The sequence below is a fragment of the Accipiter gentilis genome, chromosome 6 (genome assembly GCF_929443795.1).
Source record: "Accipiter gentilis chromosome 6, bAccGen1.1, whole genome shotgun sequence".
In the NCBI taxonomy this organism is placed as follows: domain Eukaryota; kingdom Metazoa; phylum Chordata; class Aves; order Accipitriformes; family Accipitridae; genus Astur; species Astur gentilis.
This window is the reverse complement of record NC_064885.1, coordinates 11,312,527-11,332,001: the sequence shown is the minus strand read 5'-3', so window position 1 is coordinate 11,332,001 and position 19,475 is coordinate 11,312,527. Positions and strand designations below refer to the sequence as shown.

Sequence of the window (19,475 nt, the reverse complement as noted above, 5' to 3'; positions counted from 1 at the left end):
TATACTGAGACAAGTTTGCTCTACCTTTAATTAGAAGACCATTAATATCAAGTGTTCAATTTTACTTGCTATCAAGTACAGTTTCTGCTTTTTAAGGGCACTTGAACTTTTCTAGGAGCACAAGTACCAGCACACTATTAGAACATGAAGTAAATACGAACAGCATTTACAGTATTGTTGCTCTTGAAGCCAGATTTGATAAGTAGGAAACAGATTTGCATACATATCCACCACTATGCATTGATAGCAAAAGCTGCAGGTATACAATTGTGCAGCATCAAGATTTGGGTCACAGTACAAGTTACTGCAGTGCTGATACATCACCTTGGCTGTGCTGAGACCTTGTCCTCCAAAGCACAGTTTGGTTCGTTCAAATAATCAACTGAATAAAAAAGAAACTTTTTCCCAGGCAACTGAATGTATTACCACAGAGCTGGAGACTCCAATCAGCCCTGTGCACTTTTTACTGACACCTCAAAAATTCAACGAAGATGCACCAGGGGTTTGTAGACATGGCACAGAAACAAAGTGCCTTAACTTGATTTTGGCCAGGACAATTGAGGGCCAACAGTTTATGTGTATACAAGATTCATACTGTTTATCTTTCAGTTGCTAAATAAAAATCATTCCCTTTATCAGGGGATATCCCCTCCCCTTATCAGACATGGAGATTATGAACGCTGAGATCCTGTGCATGAGTTCCAAATTAGACATCCCAGAGCAAGTTTGGAGCATGGTGAACCATGGGGATGGTACAAAATGGTGTTCTGCTGCAACAGGTTTTGGCATTGGAAGGAATAGAGCTGCACTAGTGCAGTACTGCACCCAGCTTAAGGCAGAGACACTGCAGCAGCACCGCTTCCAATTCTGAAACTAGCTCATTTGGGGCCCAGTGCAGGAATATTTGTGTGGTGTTGCAATGTACTGTGTAATCAAATCCTAAGACCAAAACAACTATGAGAAGATCATGAATTCTGTGCACAAACTATCAAGCTACTGTCTGCCACTTTCTGTCCTTCTCTTTCTTCCAAAAGAGAAAAAAGAGAGAGAGTAAAATCTTATTGACTCAGGTCTTACATTCGCTATTTGGGAATAGTTCCTTATGAAGTCACCAGGTATTTGTTTGATTTATCACAAATTCATGAGGGTGTTTAACTCATGAATGGTCACAGGAATGAAGTTAAGATAGCTTGTCTAACTGTGAAAGTAAGAGGAATTTGAGACTATGGGTAAATGAGAGACCACAGCCTACATTGGTTGAAAAGTGGCAGTTACATGTGAATAGCATGGGGGAAGAGAAACAATACAGTGAAAAAAAAGATCTTGCTATTTTATTTGAACTCAGTATTTTGGGTGTGTTAAGGAAGAAATTTTTCACAATGAGGGTGGTGAAACACTGGAACAGGTTTTCCAGAGAGGTGGTAGATGCCCCATCCCTGGAAACATTCAAGGCCAGGTTGGATGGGGCTGTGAACAACCTGATCTAGTTGAAGACGTCCCTGCTCATTGTGCAGGGCTTGGAGTATATAACTCTAAATGTCCCTTCCAACCCAAACTATTCTATGATTCTATGATTTTGCTCTCTTTCTTAACCAGCTCTCCTGGTGAGCGGCTGCATGGTGCTTAGTTCCTGGCTGGGGTTAAACCACGACACCAGCCAACATGTACTTCAGGACACAATACTCCATGCAATCATGTCCTACTCCTTTAGCAGAAAGGTGTAGGACAGATTTGCATTCAACTAACTGATGAAATGTTAAGATTTTCTTAATTGCCTTAATAGTTTAATTTTATTTGTCTATAATCTAATTAGTAAAGAGAAGTGTGTGTGTGGGAGAGCCAATTGGTGGGGAGGGTCATGCCTTCATGTCTACAATATAGGAAACCTTCCATTCTCTGCACAGCTTTAGTGTAGTCAGTGCTGGATGTCAACAGATTACTGTTTCCTTCTAATTATCCCATTGCTTTGCTGGACTGTCTGTTCTTGAAAACTTTCTTTAAAGATTTTAATAGCAAGCATTCATTTCTGCTACAGATAAGGTGAGTCTAGCTTTTTACGCGTAGTAATTTAATAGGAACCCACATCTAATTTAATAGATCCTTTATGTCTCTGTCAAAGTCTGTTAACATTGATTGGTGCAATGTCTTATAGAAGTCAGTAAATACATTAATCTCTCGAGAGCCTGCGACAACAATTCCGTTAACAGCATGAGCAATACAGATGGACAAACCGTTACTGAATAAATGAAGAACTGAACTGAAAACTTACACTAAACCAAGTTTTAAAAACTCTGGAAATCAGGGCATTACTAACATTCCCTGCATCAGTGAATACTACTAAATCTGGACCAGACCTACTGAAGTTTCAGAAGTACCAGGCTGAACTAGTTAATGTGTGCTAACACATTTTATTAAAGTTTAATTTACAAGCACTTTCCCTGTATCAGGAGTCCAACCTTCAAGGGAATGGACATACGATAGACAAAGTGAGAGAGACCCATCCTAGCTACGAAAGCTGGCCAAGAAAACCAGGTAGGAAACCTCTTCATGGTGCTCAGACAGAGGACATACTAGATGTATTTGTTACTCATTCACTTTTTTGTCTGTCTACACTTTCTACAACACTTTACTTTCTGAGTGTAACAGTATGGGAAACAGTGCATGGGACTTACTTCCTGCCAAATGCTGAACACCCACAACTCCAACTGCTTTAAGAAGCCAACAAAAGTGTTCAACCCCTTGGCTGAAGTGCTCAACGACTCCCAGCATAGATATTTTTTTTTCCTAAAACAACTGGCCATCACTGGTAGATGTACATTAATACAAAGAAGAAGATTCATGTAAATATTAATGACTAATCCAGAGGTATTCTAGTAGTATATCATTGTGTCCTTTTCACTTCAAAGCCAGCCTGTAACAGAGCTTGGGTAGGAAGCAGAAGGAAAGTATCATGGCAGGAATATCAGTGTATTTTGGATGCAAAGCAGAAGCTTATCTGTTTTACTACTGCAGCACCAGAGAAAATCAATTTTGACACAGAACTGCCACTTTACAAGCAAATAACTATACTTTCCAATAACCTAATCTGTGCAAAGCCTACTGAAAATTCCCTAAAGAACCAGTAGTTAAAACCTCCATTAAATCAAAGGGTTTAATATGGGAAGGGAAGAGAGGATGCAGTTTGACTTGGGAATGTAATGGACTCAGTGGGGAAATAAATATGTTGTTTTATGTGTACAGTTACAGAATTTGAGAACACAGCATTCATTTCAAAGGGAATTCTCTTGCTGTGCAACTTATTCCTAAACAGATGTGATTTTTGCTTATTCAAAAACATTTAGGTAACAATTACAGCATAATAAATTATAATTGCCATCATCTTCCAGCTATGCTATGACTTCTATGCAAACACAAAGAAAATGCAATTATATAGAACTGTAAATCCTATTTTCAGGTAGCTTAAAGCACTGACAAAACACTTGTTTATGTTACTTAGAATGAACAATACTTTTAAATCTTATCTATAAAAATGAAAAGGCTGTATCTGTTAAGCAGTCTGGCGGACTGATAAGGTCTGTCTTACACAACTACTGCTCAAAGAGGGGCCTAACTCTAAGGAAGTTAATTATCTTTTGGAAGCTTATATTTTACTCTTATGTTTTATATTAGGAGTCTCTTTAAACTAGTTTCTAAGCTGACATTTCAATTAAGCAGGGCATGACCACTGTTTGAATGCTGAAGAAAGAGAAAATAACTAGAAATTGACTGAAAACCAAGATTTTCATGATTGAATATTACAGGAGATCACACATGAACCCAACACTTTGTATGAATATAAATCAACCTACAGCATTTCAGAGAACTGTAACTTAGGGGTGGAATCCTATGAGATAACTAAAAAATAATCCTCATTAAGACTGCAACTCTTTGCTAAAGTTTATAGGGCTTTACTAAACTTCCACAGGATATTGCTGATTTCCTCCTCATTTACTTCTGTAGTGTTAGAAACAACGTTCAGTGTTTTATGCTGCAAAACTCTGTGTGTCAGGATCTGCCATTTATTTGGTTTTTTTCCAGTGTCTCCTGATCTGACAGTTCAGAATTTGAACTCATGCTCTGGTTAGTAGTATGCAATGTAAATCTTGTACTTGCTGCAAATTTAAAAAAACGTTCCTTGACCATGAAGTTAGCAGGAGGTCACCATGAAGAGACTCAAGGTGCTGCTTACAAAACTTGTAGCTAAAGAGCATGTTTTAGCAACAGGGAGAACTTGATTTGGTGTTGAGCCATCCAAAAATCAAAGCATATTCATCTACAAGGAGTTACAAGCCATACCATTCTGGAGAAAAGCCAGTAGCTCCAGAAGGGATGTAGAGACTTCAGGTTTTTCATGAAAGATTAAAGAGTGCTCCAGCATGCTGGGAGACAGGCAAGGTATGTATGCAGGTTTGCTGCCTTGGCTCAAGCTGTAAACACTTTTGCTTTCTCTCTCCTCTATGTAGCAAGGCAGCCCAGGTTCCCAGAAAAAACTTACCTGTGCCTGTGCTGTGAGCTTGCTCTATGTACCAGAAAAGGTAAATTACAAAGCAAGAAGAACTCAAGCCTTGAGTGGGTTTCTAGGAAACATCCAAGAGGAGTTGGGGAAGGCTGAGGAAATAACACTAACTTCAACTGAAATGCAGATCTACATTTGGAATATCTTTCTAGAGACCCAAAGCCAATAACTAACGCCAGCCCAACCCTTGCAAGAGAAAGGAGTATGGGATGGAGAGCCCCAAACTCCTACAACATACTGGCAAATGTTGGCCAGGGCAGCACAACCAGACCCCTCACGGTAAGTCTCGATTATACAAACTACAGTATATAAGAACTACTAACAGGACTCTTCAATGAAAAAGAAACAAAATATAAGCAACAAGATTTAATTACTGATTTTTTCCGTTATTATAACCTGATAATCTCTCTTTCAACAAAAAGAGACATTCAACATTGTAATTTCAGTTACTAATACAGTGTTTCTATGAAGACTAAAAGAACCAACCACTGAAAAAAGAAGCAATTAGCCATTGATCTTATCCAGACATTATGTTGGTAAATATTGAGTACAGCCTTTCAGCATGTTAAAAAGACACTAAACGCTAAAGCACTAGTGAATCTGAAGCTACTACGGTTACTAAGTATTTGAGCCAAGTGTCCAAAGAGCCTCTATCATGCTGGGTGGCTGTCTAAAGCTCAGGTTGTTCCTTCCTCTGACTATAAGCCGTTCAGTCAGGACTATTGCACCAACTTTGAGGTCTGCACTTGATAAGAGGTAGCAACAGCAGGAAGCAGTGAAAACAGAATTCAGATAAAAGGAATCTGAAAGGTCTCACAAGCCAGGTTTGCTCCAAGGACTCATTCTTTGGAACAAGTTTTCACTGCAGGGTGAGTACAGTTATTCCATCTGTCCACTACACTCTTCTTTCCCTTCATTATTTAAGAATAGGTGGAAAAGATCAGTGACGACTTACCTGTATTTATGCTTTGTTACTGCCTTCTAGTTATGCTGTATTACGATATTATGATTTTCTAGAGGCTGTTCGGGAACTTTCTGACAAAACAGGTTTTTTTGCCAGGAAATAACAATGCACCAAGACAAATTTGTTTCACAGAGGTGTCAGGTTCTGCAGAATTTCACTGGAATACATTCTCCTAAGGCTCAGGAAGGTATTTCTGGTGGTAGCTAAGGAGAGGTACAGAATCACCCCTAAGCCTAGTGGCTGGTGCGCTTACTTTAAAGCCAAAAAATCCAGTTCCAAGGCTACCTGTATCTCCTAAATGGCAGGGAAGGGCACCAGCTTTTGACCTGATTTTTCCAGATGCTTCTTCTGAAGACACTTTTCAAAAGTTCTGAATGAATTTCATCCCAGCTTCGAACAGGAACATTTTCAAAACCTTGACCATTTTTAAGAGACAGAAAAAGCATTACCTACTCATCCCATCTCTGTTTCTTTTTTATATAGAATAAACCCTTCAGTAGACCAACTATACTATAAGGATTATTGTGAAAAAGCTTTTTATTTCCATGCTCACGTTATGAAGAGTTATCCTTCAGCAAGAAGTTAAAAATCACCACCTATCCTCCAGTGTCACACTTCCTGGTGACTCTCTCACACTAAAACATGGAATCAGCCACTGAGACTGAAACTGAGAACACACACAGGCTGCGTAACAACTAACAATATTACTATATATATCTTTTCCCCTACTGCTAAAGAAATTAACGCTAATATCTTTGTTAGACATCACTAAAGTGTTACAGCAGTTACGTTAGAAATCAGTTATAAAATGCAGCTTTGATTATAATTAGACAAACTCTTAAAACTGATACCAGTTTGAAGCCTGATCCTGAAAAAAAGGAATATAAATTCTGTATTTATTTAATAAAGAATAGTTTTCATGAACAGAATGAGGGGTTTGTTTCTTTTTTAAAATAGTAATGGGATTTTTAAAGTGCTTCAGTAAGTCACAATTCATATCTATGTCATGTGATATGAAGTCTATGCAATGTGATACGGAGAAACACCACAACTTTGAAACTCTTTTCTAGAAAAATACAGAAACAATTCTAAGACCTAGAAAAGGTCACCTGACTGTTGGACTTTGGCTCTCCCCAGTGAAAGAGGGTTTGTAACATTCTGAGAAAGAAGCCCAAGTTTCATTAGTGACAGGCACCCAGGATGCCAATCTGTCTGCAGACGACTGAACTGCTTCATGAATTATTTTCTTAATAGAGTGCCAGGATCCTCTCAGAAATGTGACATGCTCCCATGTTGTCTCATCCAGGAAACTGCACATAAAAGAGGTTTCATGCCTTATGTATCTTTTTCATGGAAGACTTACTTTAATTTGACCTAAAAATTAGCAAGTTGCTGAGTACTCTCCTGAAGAAGACAACCTTATACTTGCATCTCAAGGTTTCCAAGGCAGTATTTCAGACCAACCTGAACTTCAGGAAGGAATTATAAGGCTGCAAAAGGGATGCTGTCAAGTTAAGAGCTATTTTATCAGCATGAGTTTTAGACAGAAATGCTGCTTTTCTCAGAGAAAGAGCAGCAAGCAAAAGAGGAGAGAACTACCATCACTGACAAAATCCAGCTGTCCCCCATCAGCAGCTAAGATTTCCCTTTCCACCTAATCTTTCATCACTTCTTTTGTTTCCTTTAGGAAAATATTTACCCTTAACAAGATGCCTGGGTTGCATTTAACTTTCTACTGAGTAAAATGAAAATCAAGTTCACACTCTACTTAAATATTTCAAGGAGAAGAGAGGGAAGATGGTGAAATCAAACAAACAAAAAAGTACTTGAACACCACTTATTTTTCTTAAGACCTTGGGGAAAGAGTTGAACTTAAAGGAGTCACAGAATGAAAGAAAACATTTTATCAACTGGGCCACCTCGCACTATGTCTAATGCTTTCAAAAACCAATAGGGCAGAATGACTGTCAGAAATTCATTTAAACAGTCTGTTAATTTTGATCCTTTACAAAAGGTTAGTAAACAATGTATTTGAAGGGCACAGGATTTAATGGGTCTGCTCTATTTTAGAGCTACAGCAGAGGAATCCATTTTCAGGGTTGGAGAAGATTTGCAAATGGTCTCAAAAAGGTGGGTTAAAGCACGTTAATCTAGAACACTTGAAATTTCATCAAAACCCAGGACCACTGGGCACAGCTGTAATATTAGTGAGAGACAACAGCATATTCCAATTGCCTCCTGTCTTCTCTGGCGTACAAATGCATATACATACTCCAAAAGTGGCACAGAATGGGACACAGCAAGGTCGAAGAAGCCAGGCGCCTGCCAGTCAGTGATCAGGTGGCCACTTCAAACTCCTTAGAACATTCCTTGTTCAGCTACATTCATAGTTTAGTGCTGTTAGATGGCAGAAATGCTTGCAGTGGCAACTACAGGAAACAGTTCTTCTGCAAAATTACACATTTAAAAAATTGCTGGATGCATTTTTAATTCGTTCTTCTGATACAAGTTAGGTATCACATCAGGAATCGAAGTAATACAAGGAGACCATATCAGAAACCATGGTAATAATCTCTGACTTGGAAGGACCAGTTACTTTTTACTCTAGTCTGAGACGTGGCTCTGGCATTAAGGAGTTTAATGCTGCCCTGCATTTGGAGTTTGTCTTACAACCTCTTCCCTTTTAATGTATGTCCCTCATTTTGTTCATCTGCTCCATTTTCTGACACGTCAGCATCCTGCTTTAGATCTTTAGTAGATTGAAAGGTGTGCCCTGTGGGTTACACTCTCCATAAATCATCCATGATGTATTACACTTGGCTTAAATGACTGAGTCTCATTTGCACAATTGCCCTATTAATTTACTCATCATTGATTTACACCACTTTTGCTGGAAACCCTCCACCAGACCTCTATTTTACATGTGCTCTCAAAAGCTCTGTTCCAGTCTTTTTCTCCCCTATCATCTTCCTTGTCTCATTTCTCTTCCATTTGTCGTCATTCATCTCTCTCTTATCTTCTTCCTCCCTATCCCTCCCACTGTTCTGTCTTCCTTCTGTTTCTTCTCAGTTCTCCTCCATTTCCCCCCTCCCTGCAAGTCTACCTCCTTGCTTCACAGCAGTTAATAAATCTACCATGAAAGGCTAGAAAACCCAGAAGATACAGGTGTAACGGAATGTAAATAAATCAAGATTCCTCATGAAGAAGAGCAACAGCTGTGACTTCTTTTTGGAGAGTTCAAAGACTGATGGGTGACTATCATTATCTATCTTACAGTACTTTACTATGTCCTTGTATCTTTTTGTCTTCCTGAGAGGAGCTCAGTGTCTTAGTTCAGATTTTATGGTTAGTTTTCAGCCCTCTCAATATATCACACGCCCCTGGGCTGGTGCCCTGACTACCAGTTTGACTACCAAAGCCAAACGCTTCCATCTCTTCTGTCTTTTTCTAAACAGTCAACAAACTCCTTGCATTTGATAGCATACATATAAATGTACACATATATATTTTAAAATACAGACAAATGTAACCATATACGGGAAGCATTTTCCAAGTCTCATGCCTGTATGCTTTGTGTAAAAATAAATAAATAAAAGCAGTTCTTTCTAAGCTGAAAAACTCATTCAGTATTTCTTTCATTCAAAATTTCAGCAGAAAAAAGGGGCCAAAGTGCAGGGGGTTAGACAAAGAGGACTACAAAGATTTACATATTCATACTGGATAAATGAATAACCTGACCCTAATGCCACACTCAACAGGGCAAAGACAACAAGGAGAGAGAAAAGCGTAAGAGGGAGAGGTTAAAATATCAGAAGACCCCAAAGATCAGCAAGCATACATGAAGGAAATGAGCTTTTCACTCTGGTAAGGTCAGCCACAGGTAACAAAGTCTCAAAACGTCCTTAAAATGCCTGGCCACCCTTCCAGCAAAGGCTCAGAATGAGTGCAGCACAGACCGGTGAAGTCTGAGACTCTTGCTGGTGAAATAACACCTGACATGTATCTTCGAGAGCCCAAAGGCAAAAGAATACCCTGCATGAGAGCATTAGAGTCTGTTTTCATTCTTGGCAGAGACACAACACTCACTTTAAGTGCACTGCTTATATTTGCAATAAATATAAAATAGCTACAGTTACGAGTCAGACTGCTTACTTGAAAGAAAAAAATCCTCCTCCCTATACAAAAAAGACTAAAAGACCAAACTGACAACATTCTCCACCTCCCGAACCCAAATTAACTGCTAGGCTGTGCAGCTATGAGCCGGACAAGTCCACAAACTTTCACTGCTTGGTTATTATCTGAAAAATAGCATGTAACTACAAAGTAATGACAGACTTCTAGAGATAATACGCTGCAATAATACACTATGTGAAGTTACCCATTTTATTCTCAACCTAATTTCCATGTAGTTTGCAATTTTAAGGTTTAATAATGTAGTTGAGAAAATACAAATTGCTTGTATTACCCACATATTTACATTGAACTGTACGTACCATGTAATTACAGAGTCAACGGTTACTATGGAATTACAGAGTTTCTGCATAGTTCTTTGTGTCCTCCTATGTAGAGTGCCAAAAGAATATTTCAGTATGGTGAAGAACAACCTACAGTGATTTGAAAAAAAATAATGAAACTCCTCTCTTAGGATCTCTGTCTGGACAGCCTAAGGGAAACATAAGCAAAAATCTCAGTGCAGAAGCACCTACCATCAACTTTCTTTGGTCCCCAAAGTTCTACAAAAGACCACTCTGCAGTTTCTGATTAATGTTATAGACCTCCACTGAAAGGGTTTTTATACTGCTGTACCTGAACTGCTGTCCAAGAAATTGACTGATTTTGATTGACTTGTCCTGACCTGTCCTCTTCTTGAAAAATTTAGATGGCAGCTTGCCAGTTCCCTTTGAAGGACAGTGCTTATTTTTCATTTTCTTTACCACTTTTAAAAACACACAGAGAAGACTTACATATGGATGGCTCATCTCTGATGTCTGAAGGTTTGAAGTTTGAAGGTTAGAGCTAATCTTAGCTATGGCATTTTGTGTTTAATTCAGAACACAATTAATTTACAAGAAAATAAGCTTTACTAACTGATTAGGGAAACAGAACACTGGCTTGTGAGGATACCCCAGGAAAAAAAAAAAAGTTCTATCTGTATAAAATAAAATAAAGAGAATGATGATCACTAAGAACTGTAAAATACAATGACAATGTGCTAAGTGTAGACAGTGGACTGTCAAAACAGTGAAGATTATAGAGGTCTAGAAGACAAGAAACCAAGTTATTATTTCTGCCATAACTGTGCAATATGACCTTGGGTAACTAATTTCTTGTTTACTGGTGTTAAAGATTTGAAGGAGGTTCTTGACATGCAGGCAGGCTGTACTGTGGCATGGCAAAGAACCTCAGGGTAATGCTAGCTATTAGAAAACGTTTCCTCTACACTAACATCCTGTATTACCAAATTTCAGCAGTTCATTTGGCTTAAACAGGCTTGCAAACTCCTTCCTGGGTACTGCTGAGCTTACATAATGGAATGCCAGGAAATATCACAATTGCTGGGTATCCCAGTTGTAAGGATTTCCATTTCCCCAGGAATGGAATGTTGTGTTTGCTAGTGATCCTGAAATCACCTTCAACAACAAACATTCAAGTAACAAAGAAATAACTTACCACATCTCAAATACTAGCATAACCATTACTGTTTGAGGGAGAGATACAGAAAAGCATGCTTAGATCTGTCCCCATATTAAATCTATGTATTAAATCACCTCCAAAAGATTCCTCTCTCTCTCTCTCTCTCATATCCAGGTAAGAAATTGTCAGGATGCTTACATAAGCTTGTGACTATGATCCATTCCAGAAAAGAAACTCTCATCTAGGGCAAAGAAAAGCCTGAAGAGGATTCCCAAGCAGGATGCAGTAACTTACTAATGATATCATGATCATCACAGCTGGCTCTGCCCATTATCAGATCAGCTCATGTGACCTGTTTCCTTTGGATCATGCAAAGATACAAAACACATTTCTACTGAATGAGGCAGAGCCCAAATCACAGAAGTTAAGCTCGCTTTCTGGTTTTGTGCTGTTCATGCTGGGCATAGTAGGGCAGTGACAACAGACCTAGTATAAATCTTGCCAGTACAAACATCAACACTTTTTTTTTTTTAAAGGTATCTCAGTATTTCAGAGTAAAGTTTTCCTGGGTCAGTGCGTTGTTTCAAGTGGTCACACATCTGACCCAGTCTTAGGAGCCCTAGAGTTGGATTATGTAACACTGTACGTCAGTCTCATATACCCAAACACTTTCTGAAATCCCTTTCAGAGTCAACCCTTGCTTGCCAAATTTCTTCCGATTCTTCACTTAATTGAGAGAGTAGCACTTGCACACAGTGTGATAAATGTAATGTGCTTTGGGTACAGCAAGATGGAGCCTCTACCTGCCCAAACTCCAAAATGATCCTGGTAATTACTGTGCCAGTACTCCAATAAATTATAAACTAATCATTAGTGTGTTGTGAAATAAGCACTCCCTTCTACTTTTAAGGGCAAGGACCACCCACCAGTGCATGAAAACTTTATATATTGGAACATACTTTATATGAAGTGTAAATCAACGATTACATTCTACACAAGAATGTAAATTAGAATGCCATGCATTGTTCTTCATCAACACAACAATTCCCAAGCAGCTCCAAGGTGAAAAGAGACTTGGGCCAAATAAACCCTCTGCTGGGCTTAAAAAGATACCATGCAAATGAATCTGGTTTTCTCCTTCTAATATTCAACTTACATGAATGACTGACTTGGTTGTTACCTGCAGAGATTATTTTTCATCTTTGTTTTTTCATATAACACCTAAACCAGTAGGATTCCCATTTCAGTTACATCTTTTTGGCACTGTATGTCTAAATAATAGATGATTTTTGTTAAAAAGATCGTTAATGTATTTAAACAATTTGAGGTATACACTGCCTTCCTGCGTCTTCCACACAGATGGATCTTACCTGCAGAATATTTTAAGTCAAACAAATTTTGGAGGCAGTAAAATAAATGGAAATCAACACAAACTACAGCCTTTTGTTAAAGTTGCTAGACACTTCTTACAAGATCCTCTTTTTCCAATTGATTATAACTTTGCCAAACTTCAAACCATTTGGGCTGAAATTTTCTATGCCAGGTGTCTGCCTTAGGCTGAGTAGAATGTGAACATGTAATTAAAGGCTGTATCATAATGCATACACAGAAGGGGGCAAATTAAGGTTGAACAGGCAACCTTAATTCTCACATTTCTTAACTTTCACAGGCTTGACTTTGCAACCCTAATAATGTTCTTTTAATGTAGCTTTTTGTCTGCAATACTAATCTAGAACTATATTAATTTATAGACATATCCCGCTGAGGACTGGATATCTCAGTGGACTGGTAATAGGATACACAGCCTTTCACCTCTAGGTCATTGGTTTAAATACAGCCTAGGGCTGAGGTGACAAGAAGTTATTACCACTGACCAGCTGTTTGGTGGCTTATATGAAATGACCTGGTGATCTGAGCCTCTGCATACAGGTGCCTACCTTGTACAAATCACCATTGCTACTGATACAATCCATAATCCTTAACAGAGTGCCAGACTGCCCAAATTGTAGTCCTAACTGCCTCACATATATGTGGAAGCACCCACAGCTCTTGAGAGTACTTCTGCAAAATGTGGTTCCAGGTGGCTCCTCTTGGAGGGAGGGCTGACATGGGAATATTCCCTCCTTCCAGGAAGACCCCGGATGGACGACTGAAATACCACAGTCCAGCAGAGCGCAAAAGCACATGAATAATTACACTGACTTAGTGGTGCTATTCATATACACGATACCAGAACCTTAAGTGCAATATTCAATGAGGACAGAAAAAGCCAGCAATGCCACAAACTGAGCAATGGCTGTGCTTCCATTAAAAGAAGGATATCCTGAAAATTCTCTCAGTGATACTTCTTTTAAGAAAAATGAGTAAGGACAACATGAAAATTTAATTTAGCCCGTCTAGTGCTGGGAAACATGAAGCACTCATATAACTTCCAAGTGGGATTCTCCAAAAACAGGGTCAGTCATGCCTGAAGAAGTAAAGTTGAACTGCTTCCTCCACCTCCTGAGGCTACGCTGGAGGGAGCAGAGCTTTAGATCACACCACAACCTTGTAGGAGATATTAATTGAAGGAGCTGCTGTGCAACCTCCCCACAACACGAACCATAATCCTCGCAAACTGCACAGCCCCCTCTGCCCTCCAATGAGGGAAATGTTGCCATTTAAGCAACTAATTCCTTTCTTTTGGGAGCAGAGAGAAGTGTTCTGCGACTGTTCTCAGTGGGGGGAGCAGGGTCTGAAAAGAAAGTACTAAGCTACTGGCAAGAGCAAGTTACAGAAAAACCATGAGAGACAAGAAAGAAAACAGAAAGGATTAGGAAGAAGGTAAACATCTTTTCTCCAAACCAAGAGACAACCTCAGCCTTAGTCCTGCCCCCAGAGTCACAGTAATTTAAGGCAAGAAAACATACACAGAAACAGTGTTCTTCAAAACTTCTTTTGCAGTTGTCCCTTTATCATATTCCACCCTCTCCAATGACAAGCCCTCCAAGCCCACGAGCTTCAACCCACTGGTTGCCTACTCTCACGATCTGAAAACATCACTCTTTCCCACAGTGCTGACACTGATACCCAAACCAGATAACCCAGGTTATAGAGCCACAAAACTTATTTTCATCCCAACAAGAGTTTTTAAAGTATTATAAATCACTTAGCTTTGTTTTGCTTTCCGTTTACTGCATTCATGTTCCTTTTGAGAGGACACATTAATAAATACTGCGCCCTGATACTCTAAATGGTTTCAATCATATAATTTTCTGTATTCAGCACTCATACGCCTCCCCTACTACAGTACATAAATGATATAAACTTCTCATCAATAACATAAAAAATTCATACTCTGTCTACAATGCAGCTGCTATCACAGGTTTATGTCAACAATCGTCCTGATTTTTAATAGCATAAATGTTTAAAGAGGTAGCAATTCCTGTAAAGTATCTGCAGGGATATTTAGAGCCGACATATGCCAAAACAATCCTGTTCTCATACAGGAGACATTGTTGCTCAGCAGGAAAACAATGTTTATCCTCACAAATGTTTACCCTGCTTTAGTCATTAAAATGCTCCAAATGGATGGCAAAGGAAGGGGAGCGGATGATGTTGTTCCTTACCTCACGGTTGGCCCTCTGAGCAGAGAGCACCAACTCATGCATATTACAGCTGAGCTCTCTTGTACTGTGCACCTTGATGCCTGCCTCAAAAAATTATTTGCCATCTGACATTATAAGGGTTGGATTTGCTCTTTGCTATAAACATACAGAGATGGGTAATTTGCAAATGGTTTTATGCTTCATAATTCTACTGAGTAGCCTGTCCGTTAATTTTCTCTTTATCATTAACGCCCCCCAACTTATCTTTTTGAGGGGTTCCTACCTTAACAAAACAATGCAAACCCTTTCTTTTAATTTCCTCTACTTGCTGCCAATTGTATAAGGCTTTAAGCTATTAAAAAAAAGCAGCTTTGCATGCAAGCAGCATAAAATATTTATTTTTAATCTAAGCAGGATTTCTTTACGTGCTGTGCAGCCACAGCTTCTGTTTAAGGCTTGCTTTATCATCTGTGTGTCAAGCTGAAACTGTTTCTCTCATGATCTTTCATTCTAGCTTTAAAAAGACTCCTACCAGACCTCAGCTGACACATGACTTCTAACTCCCGCTTGAAATTTTCCCTCTGCCTTTTTCCCCCCTCACCCGAAAACTCACAACCTGGAGGTTCTTCACTCGAACAGATGGTTTATAAAAATCTGGGACATGCTCATATGATTGAAAATAGGACTCCTATAAGCAACATCTCATGTAACAATTACATGAACAGTTGGTCAGAATGGTGACCCAGAAACTGCCCCCGTCTTTCCACTCTTGCAGCCTCAGTAAAGCACTGCCAGTCCTTTACTGGATGTCTGACCTTGTGCAGCCAAAGACTGTGATACAGCTAAATCGGCGTGAGCAGATTTCCACTGCTTTCTGCATGGATCCAGGTCTTACAGGAGGCCAATACACCACTGTAAAAGTGTGTCCCGATGAATACAATTTTTAAGGTCAAAGTTAAAAGTATTAAAAATACAAAACCAACTCTATGCTTCCCATTTGTTTACTACATGAACACCACCAAATTCTCCCAGACTCTTTTCACAGACAAACTACTACATTTCACAAGGTGCAAAATCACAGTCCCACCTGCTTGCCTCTAGGTTGGATCAAGAGTCTGCTGTTGTTATTCAGAAGAAGGAAAGCAGTGACCTAACTGACAAATATTGAATATTCACAGCTCCATTCAAGGACAACAAAGCAGTACATTCCTGTGATCTATAAAAAAAGGACTTCCAAGTCAAGTATCAATTTGTATGTAGGAAGAAATTTTGGGTTAAAACAAATAAATTTCCCGTCCCAAAGCAGAAGCAAAGTCAGAAAAGAGGATTGTGAAAGATTTGTCAGCAGTGCACTGTTACTGAACAGTGTTTCAGAAGTATATTGCTTCTTTGTGTAGGTGGACACAGCTGGAGGAAGGTATCTGATGAGCAGGATAGAGGAACATGGCTGGATGAGTTTGGTGCTGACTAAGAGGTGTTACATTTGGGGGAGTTACAGGAAGGGAGACGACAGTAGTGAAGCAATATCCAGAAGGGGAGAGTCGTGTCTCCGTAAGTACAGGAATTACAGAGCTCAACACCTTTGAAGACCTGGGCAGGGCTAGATATGGATGGGAAAAATGGGGCTGTGGCTTAAGACTTCTCAGGGAGCTAAGAAGGCATCTGAAAGAAACTCGGTGGAGGCTTTCGACAGAGTGGGTGGATGAGACTGTAACCAGTACAAAAGTAAAAACCTCCTGTACATTCGAAGGCTAGACTGGGCCAAGGGAAAAAAATAAAACTTTTTTTTTTTTAATGCACTCCATGCCAAAAAATTACATGGTCTATCCCTGGAAAGGTAGCAGGATGTGCCCAGCTAAATAGCCAAGTGTGAATGACAAAGCAGTCCTCATACAAGCCTCTTGCTCCTGTTTTGTTCACTGTGGTGTCACAGAGGGCATTTCCTCTCTGGTGGTTACTGTGAGCAGTGGGTGACCACAGGGACCAGTCTGCACTGCACCATGCTCACTGCATCACATGAAGTCTAGTTCATGGAGGTCTTGTCCAGGTGCAGGACTGAGGGTCCAATAATCTAACTTCTCCTCTCCCCAGTGCAGAATTTAAGATCATGCCAAAATCCACTGAGAGAACCCTGAAGCTTTCCCTTGCTTCTGAGTAGGTGCAAGGGGCTGGTCTTTATTTAGAACTAAAACTGCAGATCAAAGGTAAGTATTAAGTACCCAGTCAACATCTCCATTAACATAAACCAAGCTGCCTCAGTAGCCACCGAACACTGATATCTCACAATTATTTTAAAACACTTCAAGACCCTACAAAACAGGGACTTAGAAGAAACACAGCACCATTTTAACAAGCTAAATTTCCTGTCACACAAAGGCTTGATTCCTGTCAGTGCAACACTCATTTTAGTCTGATTAAGTTGATGTGATGAACTTCAGAGTTTAGACTGCCCTTGAGCCTCACATCTATCTGATCTTTAATTCTACTACCCGCTCATTTCTTGCTAAGCACACAATTCTGAGTCCCACTGGAACAGCCTCATTCAGGCTCTGCATCAATATGTTCAGTGCTGAATTCATTTCTGCAGGGAGCCCAGTAAATCTGAACTTTCCAAAATCATTTGGCCCCCATTACTAGTAAGCAGCGCTCTTAAATAGGTTGTAACTCCAGCTAATAGGCTCCATAATCATAGCTGAATTGAACAAAAGGGTCCAGTATGGGCTGCCATCAGTCATTTTTATTCCCAATCAAATGCACTGCATAGAAGGGAACTTTTTTTATATTTCTAGACGCTGAAACTAAGAAACTCATTTCACCTGAATGTAGGGTTTTTTTCTTAATAAAAAGTAAGACAAAAGGCTTCCAAGGGTATCCAGAAGGTCCAGCACAGCACTGATGCAAGAGCTGGAACTGGTAACCTTTTCACCTTGCAAAATGGCAACAATCCAGAATATAAGGAGACAGGAAAAACATTAAGATGCAAAGCCCACATAATGAAAAATTCCAATGCTAAAAGACACATCTTCTGCTATTCAAAGAGAACTGACTGTAACTAAACCTAATGTAAAGGAGTTAACGATAGAACTGCTTACATCTTGATCACATTTCCATGAAGACAAGCTTTGTGATATTGTTTCATCTAGTGAAAAAAAAATAGAAGCCACCATCTAAATCTTATCATTGAAATTGATAGTGTTTACTTAAAGCTTATTCCAGCTTTGCTGACTTCAACAGATATTGAAGTCTCCAATAAATCTATTTCAACTTTTTTTTACAAGTCTCTTCTTTCTCAACATACACTCTGGCCTCCCTGATCTATATCGGTGGACAGAAGACCAGATTTTTGTTTATGAATATCTAGAAGTTTCATTGCTGTCTGCTGCAAAGCCTGGTATAAAAATGAATAGCAAGTAAATAAAGCAGAAACGGAACTTGATTTATTTTTCTCTCTTCTGTGAGGCAGCACAGCCAGTCCTAGCTGGCACCATATTTTTTACATACAAGGCAACCTGCTACAAAAGGTAATGCAAGAAAGCTCCTTCTGCACACTGGAAGGCTTACCCTGCACAGACCGATACTGCCGTCACCATGTCGACTTGCTTTTCACCACTGCAGAGACTGCAACTTCCCTGCATTGCTCCAGGATCTAATAAACGTCAGACTCGGAGAACTCTTTGTGATTCTTTCAGGACCAAACACTGAAGGCTGGTCCCTGGCTGATGTCAACTGCCGTAGCCATGGTTTTAAATTTTGCACTCCTACCAGCACTCCTTATTACTTTGGGTGACTGTGGATTGATAAACAGGCCAAGGGACATGTCCAGGTTACTTGGGCATGTCCTACTGTTCTACCCCAGTATTGTATCCGAGGAGGAAAGAAAAAATGGGCAATTGGCAGCAATAACGTGGAGGAAGAGGAAATCAGACACATGTGGTTGTCAGAATTGGTGAATGCACACCGCGTGGAGCACTGAGTTTCAGATGTTTTGTAAAAGAACATCCAGTACCTATAACTGAGGCTATACACACATATACTTCACTCAAAAAAACCCCCAACAATAAAAAAAAAGAACTGACAAATTTTTGAGGCTTAAATCAGGTGAGATAGTATAGAGGAAAAAGGTAAAATCCTCAAAACTGATTTTAAATAAGTAAACAAAAAGTTTAAGAAGTGAAAATCAGTAGTTTTACCAAATGACTAAAATGGTGAAGATTTTCTCAGCCATAAAACCATCACAAAAATGAAGGTGCCTGATATTGGTATCATGTTCACTGGTTTAACCAGAGTCAGAATTCAACAGAAATCAGAATAGCTGCAGCTGATACCAAGTTGTACAAGACATGAAAGAAAGAGACTGAGGTCTACTCAGTTGTGGAAGACTGCCCCAGGTAGAATATACAGGAAGACTGATGAAGATTTTAAATCAAAGTAGCACAACGGAAAAAAAATCACTGCAGACAATCTCTTCAGCTGTCCAGATGGTTCAAAACTTTCTTTCCCCATACAAATACATGAAAATAAGAGGAAGATTTGGAAACCTTCACATTCTACCATCCCTTGTCCTACTCACCACTTGCCCTAGAACAAATCATGCTCTTCTCTGTTCAACAGTAGCTTGTTGAAGACCTTTCACCCTTCTCTCTTAAGACAATCCTCTAGACTGAAAAAAAATCCCATATTTCTAACCTTTCTTCCTAGGAAGTAGCACCACAACTACTTTCTGCTGTCCAGAGAC

General features: G+C 39.4%; 1 protein-coding gene across 6 annotated transcripts in view; it reads right to left on the bottom strand.

The window, feature by feature from the left end:
- Nucleotides 1-19,475, bottom strand: part of AUTS2 (activator of transcription and developmental regulator AUTS2) — an 800,149-nt gene that overhangs the window by 327,170 nt on the left and 453,504 nt on the right. The window lies entirely within an intron of this gene.